At 41.7% G+C, this 12,219-nt stretch overlaps 1 pseudogene; it reads left to right on the top strand.

Moving 5' to 3' along the window:
• The first annotated feature begins 913 nt into the window (after positions 1-913).
• On the top strand, positions 914-2,578 carry LOC115789699 (proteinase-activated receptor 1-like; annotated as a pseudogene).
• The last annotated feature ends 9,641 nt before the right edge of the window (positions 2,579-12,219 follow it).

Here is a 12,219-nt window from a genome sequence, read left to right on the forward strand (position 1 = left end):
ATCACCAGCCATGATGGCCACACTTCATATTTAATTGACATCACTTTTTTAATTAGGCTCCATGACAAGCAAATCTCCTGCTGGTTGATGTCTGTTCCCTCGACTTCTCTCTCCTCCTGTCTCTCTGGTAGGAGGGACACAAAGACAGGAGTCTCAATGAGGAAGTGAGGATGCACAAATTGCTGCTCTGATTAGTGGAGGAGCACATTTGGAGAAGAACTTTGGGCAAGACAGGTTTGCATCCAGAGGCTGGGTGGTAAGCAGCAGCAGAAGGAAGCTGGAAAACGCACTCTCAGCAGTAGGAACGAGCTCAGAGATTGAAGGCATTTAACAGCTTTATCTTAACGACGATGTTTTCAGTGTATCCAGAACCGTTTGTGTGCGTTCTGTTATGTGGGTGATCCTTTCCTGCAGGCAATAATGGTGAGATAATTTAAAGTTTTTTTTTTTTTTTACTCAAACCAACAGCAGACTTAAAAACCTGTTTATGGACACGTTACAACTGAAAATTGAAAATGATTTTATAATTTTGGCTTCGTTCAGTCAAAAAAATGATTCGGCTTTTATAACAAATTTAATTCAGATGTTTATTGAGCAGAAATAATAAAACTGTGGCAAACATTCCTGCTTACAAGTTTTGTGTCGGTGGACAAGATGCTTAAAGATGTGGCTGCACTCTCTGAGAATCTGTGATGGACTTTTCTATCATTTGTTTCAATTCATTTTAAATTCCATATAAACCACTGATTATCATTTATTGGTATTTATTCTGTGTGTACATTATTAAAAATCACTTGAACATTTATTTTGCATCTTTCAGGGACTTCTTTTGTTCTCCACCAATTATTAAATAATTATGACATTCGCAGCATTAAACTCTTGTTCAGGAAGTCTGGAACAGAGAAAATTTGCCATGCTTTTGATGCTTTTGGTCAAAAAGGAGGGCAGCACGGTGGAGTGGTGGTTAGCTCTGCTGCCTCATAGCAAGGAGGTCCTAGGTTTGATTCCAGCTAGGCCTGGGCCTTTCTGTGTGGAGTTTGCATGTTCTCCCCTCAGTCCAAACACATGCAGTTACTGGGGTTAGGCTAATTGGTGATTCTAAATTGCCCATAGATGGAACTGGTTGTCTGTCTCTCTGTGTTGGCCCTGCCTCTCACCTGATGACAGCTGGGATAGGCTCCAGCCCCCTGTGACCCTGAACAGGATAAGCAGAAGAGAATGGATGGGTGGTTGAAAATGAGCTGCAACTAATTTATTTGAAGTATAATCTGAAACTGCAAAGATTAAGCCATTACAAAAATGTATTAAGATAGCTGAATAGTAAAAAACAGGCAAAACAAAAAGGGAAAAACAACAAAAATCTGACCATCAATTTAAGCTGTAACCCTTCCATTGCTGTATCTTGGATCACACTGACAAGTTTTTGTTTTTTTTTCCCCTCTTTTAAGGCACTCCAGACAATGAAACTGCACTAAATGGAGCGACTGGAGGAGGTTTTCTTCCACCTGATAATTCAAATGAAACACACAGAAATATTTCAGAACCCGCACTTGTGTTTCTAACTGCTCCGTGTCCACCATCCTTTTACCTTCCTTCTACACACTGGTCTGCTCCATCAGCGTGCCCATTAACATTTATGCTCTGCTGGCCTTTGCTCGGGGGATCCGTCCTAAGAAGCCAGCAACAATCTATATGGTGAACCTGGCCTTTGCCGATCTGCTCTTTGCACTGATGCTCCCCTTCAAGATCTCCTACCACTTTGAAGGCAACAACTGGAAATTTGGCTCAGTCATGTGCCGTGTGGTCACTGCTGCCTTTTAGTGGAACATGTATTATTCTGTTCTTCTCATAGCTTGCATCAGTGTGGACCGGCTCCTTGCTGTAGTTTTTCCCATTGACTCTCTGGCTTGGAGGAGCCCAAGGAACACAATCATAGCCTGTGTAACCATGTGGTTATTGTCCTTTTCTGGTTCAGTGCCCCTCATCACCTCCAACCAGACTTTTCACCTCAGTAAACATCACCACCTGTCATGATGTCCAGTCCCAACAAAATATCAACTGGCTGAAGATCTACTTCCTCATCCTCTGCTGCGTCCTCTTCTTCCTGTCTCTGCTCATCACAGTCGTGTCCTACATTCAAATCATCTGGACACTGAGCAGAGTCCAACATGACACTCCAGTAACATCAAGCAGGAGAACAAGAGCAGTGTTGATGGCTTTGACTGTGCTGGTGATATTTGTGCTGTCTTTCATGCCCACAAACTGTCTACTGTTTGCACACTACCTGCAATTAAATGACAGGGATGCATCCGATAGCTCCTACACGCTCTATTTGGTGTTCCTGTGTTTGGGAAGTCTGAACTGCCTCCTGGATCCCCTGCTCTACTACTTTGGATCATCTCAATGCCAGAGACGACCGTCCAATATGCTGAAGTGTCATAAGGCTAAAAAGAGCAATAAATTCAATAATTTACTATCTGATTCATGGAAATCCAGCAAAAAATCAATGTTGAAATCCAGCCGTACACAAACTTCTAGAGTGGATTTCCAAGCAAAGCGCAACAGCCAAAGGAAGTAACTATTGTTTTTACTGAGTGTCACACTGAGCATATTAACATTTTAACTGATTCTTAGCTGTTATTTTAAAGTTCTCCCTGAGCCTGGTTCTGCTGAAGGTTTCTTCCTGTTAAAAGGGAGTTTTTCCTTGCCACAAAGTATTTGCTCACAGGGGGTTGTTTGATTGTTATTTTTTTTCTTTTCCTGTTTTTGGCCACAGCGGCTTTTTCTATCAAGTGGAGATAGACAGGAAATGGGGTAAGGATACGGGGAAGACAGGCGAGCAAATCGGTGACAGGCCGGGACTCGAGCCTGCTCTGCTGTGCTCTGAACATAAAGGATAATTCTGGATTAGATAATTGCATCATATATATCTTTATTAACAAATCAACAACAATGTAATAATTTGGAAATATTGAATTTGGAAACCTGTGTTTCTGCCAGTCGTCTTCAATTCTCCATCTGCATCTGCATTTTCACACAATGAGCACAAAGGTAAGGTGTCTCCTTTGAGAAAAACAAGCGCTCCTTCTGCAAGGAGGAGCCATAGCGTTACTGCGTGGGAATTTCCCACCATGTTTTAACACAAACTAAACACTTCTAAAGCACGACATTAATGACAGAATGGCAGAACTATCGTGAACTACAATAAACATAGTTCCAAAAATATTCATAAGTGAAAAATATAAAGATAATTTACAAGTACCATAATCATATTTCTTTATCAGACATAGACAGATGTTACCTCATCAGTGATCCTCGCGGCTCTGATGATTACCCAAAATAGCTTGCTCCTAAGGGTGAATGCAGTATAACTTTTGACCAGCAGATGGTGCATTTTAGCAGGATTTAAAAGAAACCATTTTAACTGTTAAATATACATATACACACATATACACATACATGTATATATATACACACTCATATATATACATACATAATAGTCATACATGCATAGATACATGCATTAATATATACAGGTGCAGGTCATATTAGAATGTCATGAAAAAGTTGATTTATTTCAATACTTCCATTCAAAAAAGTCACCAGCTTCGAATGTTATCAGAAACCTTCTACCTGTGAGGTGAGAGTGGTAACCACTGTAACACTGCAGATTTTGTTGTCTCTAGTTTTAATTAATATTAATTTATATATTTTTATATATGAAAATAAAATTCCATCCAGTTCTCATCATAGGACCAACTACACTATACAGCATTTTGCAAAAATCTTGAGCCAGCCTTCATTTCTTTAGATTTTGCTTCCAAGGAGTCAGACTTTCTTTTCATTTTTAAAGTCATCTCGAGCCGTAGCTCTTCAGAAAACAATGGCCCTTCAGCTTATCTACCGTTTGCTGAATATCATAAATAGTCTCAGTGGAAGGTTGGCTGTCAAGAAGCTATTCTCAAGCAAGGAAAATGGAGAGAAAATAATTAAATTTTCCAATTACACAAGGACTGGACTGAAAATCAATGGCAACTTATTGAGTGATGAATCCATATTTGAATTCTAGAACCCGTACCTCAACATTATGGAAGCAGTGTGGGAGCATCTTGACAACAAATGGAACAAAAGGCAGCCAAAGAAGAGCTGTGGGATCTCCTTCAGCTCTGTCTTGCTTTATGTACTCTAGTGTCATATATGTTTGCACGTTTTAATACATTATGTACCTATTATCCATTTCGCTTGAAAGATATAAAGAAAGAGGGGTGGCTCAAGTCTTTTGCAAACTGTATTTACATAGTCTTTTACTCTATGTAAATACAGTTTTCACTGCAAAAGAGAAAAAAAAAGCATCTGATATATTTTTTGTTTTTTAGAAACTGAATAATTTTTTTCTGTTGACAAAATAAAATGAACAAATGCCCATTTTTAATCTCCATTATACCCAATAAAGGTTTTAAACATTGTGGAGTGAATGCCAGTTTCAACTGTAATAGAAAGTTTTCTTACTGCTATTTTTTGTAGCACACAACACAACGCACAGAGAAGCTGTCACAAACACTGGAAACATTCTGCTTGCTGGTGAAAACTGAAGTGAATAAACGAGAAAAATGTTAAAGGTCATCAGTCTCTCCACACGTTCCCACTGTTGACCGTGCATTTCCGAGCCTCCTTCTCCTGCTGCTCATTTACCACAGCCAGTGGCGCAAAAAGGGGGTATGCACTATATGCAATGCATAGGGGTGCCGCACAAGAGGGGGGCGCCAAAACGATGTGGGAAAATATTTCTCTAGTTGCATTTTCTGTATTTAACAGCTGTGCATATGACATGATCAATAACAGAGGCGCTGCGCTGATTAGGCGCCCCTGTGCTCCTTCACCTCCCCTCCTCCTGTCCCATTTAAAGACAGTCGGTAAATTATGTCATAGAAGTCTTGTATTTTATAAGTCCATGAATAAGTGATCTGCACACATGAACACAGTAAACGTTGAGAGGATGCGGATGGTGCGTTTTGTGTGTGTGTGTGTGTGTGTGTGTGTGTGTGTGTGTGTGTGTGTGTGTGTGTGTGTGTGTGTGTGTGTGGTGTTCTAGCTAGCGGTTGATCGCAAGGCGCCGCGCCAGGCTGAGACGCTTCACTTTCGGATCTCTGCTGTCACTGCATTTAGCAAACAGGATTTATTTAAATCAGTAAAATAAATTTCAATGGCCAGAATACAGCAGCTTTTTTCCTCAACACATTAAATAAAATATAAAATGATATTATCCTTCAAAAATCACATTAGGAAAAATGAATATATTTCAAACTGATGAAAAGTTGCAAATTTTTCAGGTAAAAACTGTAATGTGAATTTCTGCGCTTCACAGTCGGAAAAACGCTGCATAAACTGCGCAGTGTGTCCAGTTTATCAGCAAATAGCGCAGCTGCAAACACAGCGGTGGAGACAAGTTATCACGCGGTCCAGTCCCCAAAGCTGCAGGGACACATTATGATGCTTCATGAGAAAAGTCGACTCTCAGCCACCTTTCATCCCGGAGCCCTGCTGAGGCTTTTCCTTCACTTTCTATGAACTGACAGATTTCCTCAGGCAGTTCATCGCACCTGTGTAATAAGGCGCGTCACCAAATTCAGAAACTATTTACTCCAGAAAAGACTGAAACTGCCTCTTACAAAGTTCCCTGTCTGTGTTACGGTGTTTATGACGCGTTCTGTCTTCAGGACTTTGCTGCAATGTTTCCTGCTGTGTGACGCAGTGATGCACTGTCAGCTCACCTGTGCAGGTCTCCCTCTTCATCTTTTCCGTATCTGTCCCACCAATCTGCTCTTTCCCTGCAGCGCAAGTGAGGAAAAGAGACAGATGGTTTACCTCCGATGTCAGCGTTCAGGTCTTTTGCCTCCCACCTGTTTGGAAAATCCCTGTTTCCACTTTTCGTTTGGTCATTTTTGGGGGAGTCAGGCAGCTTAAATGTCACTGTAAAAAGTGCTGACCGATGTTTTATCCGCTGATCACTGATCAATAGGCAATAGGGAAAACGGGTTAGCGCACAGTTGTTGGCCTGCCTGCAGCTGCTGCAGTGCGTGGAATTTGTAGTATAAGTGGTGGGAGCACATTTACCCGCGGCCTATTAATAATAGCTATGACATCATCTTGCTGGCCGTATAAAATTAGATCGTGGACCGGAAGTGGCCCTTAGACCTTGAGTCTGACACGTGACATAGAGAAAAACTGCAGTACGTTAAAATGGGCAGATGAATTGTTAGTACGAAAAATTATTTCTTATCCAATTACTTGAATAATTGATGGAATAATCGATACAATACTCGATTCTGAAAATAATCGATAGCTGTATTCAGAAAGCCATAGTCAAACATTAGTTTTCAGCACCAGTGGAGCTGTGAAAGGCCTTTAAGAAAAATGACATGCACTTCGAGAAATGTAACTACAGGCCTAAAAATGTGTCCGCATACACCTCAGAAAGTATATAGCTGCGCCCCTGACCACAGCGAGTATAATGTGTTTTTTTTCTGCTCAAAATTCCTGCTGGTCACATCCAGATGTGAACCCCCCGCCCACCAATCAGAGCAGTCTGCTCTCAGAGACACATTCCTGTGGTCTGGTGTGTGGTGGTATGTCAGACTGCAAATTTTGGTATCTATCTGATGGCAAGTGAATACAGGGGCAGTATTGCCAATACCGATACACATACCTTTTACTTATCAAGGTAGCTCACATAGAGGAGAGCTGTGTGTCCTGTTTTATGAGGTGAATGATCAATTTGCCAAATCTGAACACATTTTATTGAACATTAAATCACTTTTCTGATGTTGGGATGTAAACATCCAGCTTCCTGTGTTTGTGGCAGTGAGAAAATGGAAAGGTCTTCAGGATCATTGGTTTTGGAACAGATTCCATTTTCAGATAAAAGCCAGACTGTTTTTGAACCTTTGGGATGAGATCAGATATTATTTCTTGTTTCAGACATATTCAAAAAGTTGCAGGTAAAATAATGAAAGTGTCCTCATGTTCTCAGCTTCTGACAGAAGCTGACTTTATTTTTTTGTCTCCATGTGTTTAAAGTGTTTGTTTAATTGCTTGTGTGAGCTCGTTGTTTAGATTGTAATCATCTGCCTATCCAGGAGATCACATGACCCTGACATTTCCCACTGCTTCTGCTGACAATGATGATAATACAAGTTAAAGTCGTGGGAGTTTAATATCCATGTATGTGCTTCTGTATTAGTAAGGTGCTGGAATGAGGACAGAGGACGGCACTTCAAAACAGCAAAGTGAAAGGCAGGTTTGTCCTGTATGAGGAAGGAAGATTTTAGTATGCAGAGAGAAGTAGCTGTATTAATATAACTGAAGTAAAAACAATAATGCTTTCTCTCCAAACTATCCCCACAGGGTCAAACAAAGCATGCTTTTCATTATCTGAAACTAATTTATTCCAAAAGTGATAATCTTGTAGACTTTAAGTCATCATCCAATTATCTGAGTGCCCAAAACAGAGGAAGCATTTATGCAGCTCCAGGGATGAGTTCCTGCACATCGTCACTCCTACACCCTCTGCAATTTGCTGCTGGATGTTTTACAGTTCTTTTCCTCAAACAGTTAATGCCATCCTCACATCAGGAACATTTTAACCACTCTTAATGCAGACCTCAGAACAGTTTCTCATGGCACAGACTCACCTGTGCAAATGACACCAAAACAAACGAAATGTTTTTGTGTCAAAACATGCAAACAAGTAGATTTCAAGTCTGTGACCAGTGAATTAAAACGTTCACTACTGTTTTTGGAATTTGACACCTGTGTGTGTGTGTGTGTGTGTGTGTGTGTGTGTGTGTGTGTGTGTGTGTGTGTGTGTGTGTGTGTGTGTGTGTGTGTGTGTGTGTGTGTGTGAGCCACCACTTCTAGAACAGTTTAAGCATCAGTCACACAGACCTAGAGACCAATCGGTGACCCCCTGGAAGCGTCTGGTTGCTAGGGAAAAATGTGTATTAGCTGACTGGTTGGCAAGTAGTTACTGGAGGCAGCTGGTTGTCACTGGGTGAAATTGCCATAAAGAGGGTGTTGCACCAAAAGTGTTCTGTAATTGCTTTGGTTGGATGCAGATTTCCTTGGTCACCTGTAGTTTGCATGGCAGGTGCTGACTGTCTGAAAACATTCATCAACTATTCATCAACAAGCAGTAGTAAAACCTGAAAAAGAATGGAAACCAGAAACAGAGAGCGTTCAAAGTAAAAGTCACTCCTTACCACTGAAACCAACACGTGTCAAGAGGCTCAACTTTTACTGTGAAACCAAATGGTCCACATTTCTGGTTTGCATTGCTCTTTTTACACTTTCACTACTGCTTAGCAAATAAAGCGAGTGAGTCAGTGGCAAAGTTGACTCCAGCAGCCTGCTAGCAACCTGAGCAATCGCAGGGAGATTTTTCTTCCCTCTTTGCGCCCAATTTCACATGGTGACAGCAAAGAACCACTTGAGTTCATGAGTCATTCACATGGGTCGAGAATTAGTAACAAAGGCCATCAAACGATTTAGTGACTCCGGTGTGTCCTCCTGAAACAGACAACTCACATCAGGATAGAAATGTTTCCTTACAGGAATACTGCATGCTCACTGAGAAGAACTGTTTGCACTGACTTGTCCTTCTAATTGAATAAGTGGACATGAACTGTGCTATGCTGGCAAATGTACAGTATACAGTATAACAGGGCCACCCTCAGTATAGTAGTAAAACATTTAAATTTCCTTTCATTTTTCACCCATCTGTACCACATCCACAGTCCACAGCTACCACCCAGATAGCATACGGAAGTGGCCCACTTCAGGCAATAATCTGGCACTGTAGGCATTCTTCCGGCCCGCACAAAATAGATGTGAGCCTGAAGTGGCCCACATATGAAAAAACGCACATGGCCCACCTTTGCCAAACACATTTGGGCCACTTTTGGCCCAAATGTATTTACAACAGCCAAAGGTCAACTTGATACAATGGATATGAAATTAGTTGGGAAATTGAAACTTTTTTGGGGGCGATTTACAAAGTCCCAAACGCACTTTTTGGTGACATTGACCCAAGTAACGTGTTGCAGGTAATTTCAAATATCAGCAAACACAAAAACTGTTTGTGTGCAGTTTGTCACACAGTGTGTCTGCTAGCTTAAAGAACAGCTGCTGTGTTTCCAGGGAGAGAAAAGAGAGAGAGAAGTTCACTCAGAGATGGAGAAAGATGGAAGAAGGAGGAGGAGAGAGGCAGAAGAGAGGTTAAAGGTTAAAACATTTGTTAACTGTACTCTCATTCCCTGAAAGGGGTCATTTTAGACTTAATAAAACTGATTGATTGATTGATCTGGATGGCATTACTTTGGCCTCCAGGGACACTGTGAGAAATCTTGGAGTCATTTTTGTCCTTCAATGCACATATTAAACAAATATGTAGGACCGCTTTTTTTGCATTTGTGCAATATTTTCAAAATTAGAAACATCCAAACAGAAGCTTACTCGGTGAGTCAAACACAGTTCTCAGTGGTTCCCGCACATTTGCACTCTTTTTGTGTTTGGAGTTATGAGGATGTTTCATAACTCCAAACTTGAATTTAAGACAGTCTGACTGGTTTCCTTAGTTTGGTTCATGTAAATAATGAGTTTGAGCTTAATTGCCTAAAACTGATGTCTGAATGTCTTCAACTGTTGCTGAAGTTCAAATGCTTAAGGTGAAGCTTTTGCCACAGTTTATGACCATTTCCTTTATGAAGTCATTGTTCAGTGAACATCACACTGATGGGCTGCAACAAGCTCCTTTAAATGTTGTGTGTAGTCAGTGCTGCTGTCAGTAACTCAGCTGTCAGTGAGCCGGTGAGAAGCTTCCAGATGTTACTCTGGAGGAGGCTGGAAAACTTTGGAAAAGGAGTTCAATACAAGTGAGTGAAGCTCTGCTGAGCAGTGCCAGTGATACTGAGGTGAGCTGCTGAGGACATCCTGACCTCTCTGTCAGTGAGCCCTGGTGTTTCTGCTGCTGTTAGCGGTGAAGAAGATCCATCATCACTGACCTGCGACACTTGGAGAATAAACTCATACGAACGTGGCAGTTGGTACTGAAGGAAAAAGGGGGGGTTGTGCCTTTAATTAGTGCTTCCAGGGGTAAATATACAATCAACTGCACGTAGAAACAGTTTTACGAGTGGGATCAGGCCAGTGGCGTGAGGCGGGTGCACACCTCACTCCATGTGAGCGGCATAATCCTGGGCATGAATATTTGAAGGTTTCAAGTTTTATGTCTTACAGATGTTTTTGTGAAATTGTGTATTTATAGATGACCTAATTTCAGATCTGTGTAGAGGCAGTAGTAGAGGAAGCTGGTAGTCAATAGAGGGGCAGATCGAGGTACCAGGTATTTTAGTGTGTATCAGTAAAACTGTTTACAATTGTTTTTAAATGTCTCTTTAATAAAACCTTTAATATTGTAAATTTGTCTCCCTGCAGCACACCTGTGAGCCTCTAGCTGCTCTTGCCGTGGAGAATTGTTTTTGGAGATTTAGTGTGATGCTAATTAGAGTTAAATATCATTGAAGGGGTTTATTCACCTCGTATGCTTTGATTGGCTGCAGTGAAATTGTCCCCAGACCTACTCTGTGGAGTGGGGAGTTTTATTCTTACTCCTGAATGAAATGATGTGAAATAAAGATTTCTTTATAAAACAAAAACTTTGAGTGAACACAAATCTGTTGTTTTCCCAAGTGACCTGTCGTGTAACACAAAGTGATGATTTAATCAAACTGTATCGGAGACAAAGCGGGTTTTTAGGACACTCGAGCCTAACGTTAGCTGCCATAACGGTAGCTTATAACCAGCTGTGCAGCAAACTACAAGGAGCGATCCTGATCCATAAATCTGGTCCATTCTGGATTCATCCCGCTGTGCGAATGGACTCCCATCCGGACCCAGTTTGCAGATCCATTACAGAGTCTGTGATACATCAGGATGGATCCGGTCCCGAGTCTCTTTACTATCTGAGGTGGTTTATGATGAATGTGTTTGAAAATGAAGCAGAAGAATTAAATGATGTTTGTGTGAAAAAATGCAATTTCAAAAGTTTTTGTGGGGCACTCTACATGTAACTTCTGTGATACACAACTGTGAATAAAATGAGTTGTACACCATTAATGAAGCCATGAGGACATACACACAAAAACATGAGTTAGTGCTTCCTCTCGTCCTGTTGTACATACTGACAGAAACCTCTTTTGTTTACTTTGTATTCATTTATTATATGAAGACATCAAAACACAACACAGTTCAATCACACTTAACAACTAAGAAAGGAAACTTAACCACTAAAAAAGGAAACTTAATAACTAAAAAGGAAACTTAACAACTAAAAAAGGAAACTTAACAACTAAAAAAGGAAACTTAACAACTAAAAAAGGAAACTTAACAACTAAAGTTTAGGAAACTCAATCACTAAAAAAGGAAACTAAACAATTAAAATTTAGGAAACTCAATCACTAAAAAAGGAAACTTAATAACTAAAATATGGGAGGAAATATAACTTGAAACAAGTCAAAAAGGAGATGGGAAAGATAGAGGGAATGGGAGGGAGGAAAAATGGAAGGTTAGGGGTGTTAAAGAGAAAGGTGTGGTGGGAGGAGAGGGGGGAGGATGAGGAGACAGAGGGAAGGATGAGGGGGGGTGAGGGGACAGAGGGAAGGATGAAGAGAGGGGGGAGGATGAGGAGACAGAGGGAAGGATGGGGGGGGGTGAGGAGACAGAGGGAAGGATGAGGAGAGGGGGGAGGATGAGGAGACAGAGGGAAGGATGAGGGGGGGTGAGGAGACAGAGGGAAGGATGAAGGGGGGTTGAGGAGACAGAGGAAAGGATGAGGAGAGGGGGGAGGATGAGGAGACAGAGGGAAGGATGAGGAGAGGGGGTGAGGATGAGGAGACAGAGGGAAGGATGAGGAGGGGGGTGAGGAGACAGAGGGAAGGATGAGGAGGGGGGGGATGAGGAGACAGAGGGAAGGATGAGGGGGGGAGGATGAGGAGACAGAGGGAAGGAGGGGGGGGTGAGGATGAGGAGACAGAGGGAAGGATGAGGGGGGGAGGATGAGGAGACAGAGGGAAGGATGAGGAGAGGGGGGGGGGGTGAGGAGACAGAGGGAAGGATGAGGGGGGGAGGATGAGGAGACAGAGGGAAGGATGAGGAGAGGGGGGG

The sequence above is a fragment of the Archocentrus centrarchus genome, chromosome 12 (assembly GCF_007364275.1).
Source record: "Archocentrus centrarchus isolate MPI-CPG fArcCen1 chromosome 12, fArcCen1, whole genome shotgun sequence".
NCBI lineage: Eukaryota > Metazoa > Chordata > Actinopteri > Cichliformes > Cichlidae > Archocentrus > Archocentrus centrarchus.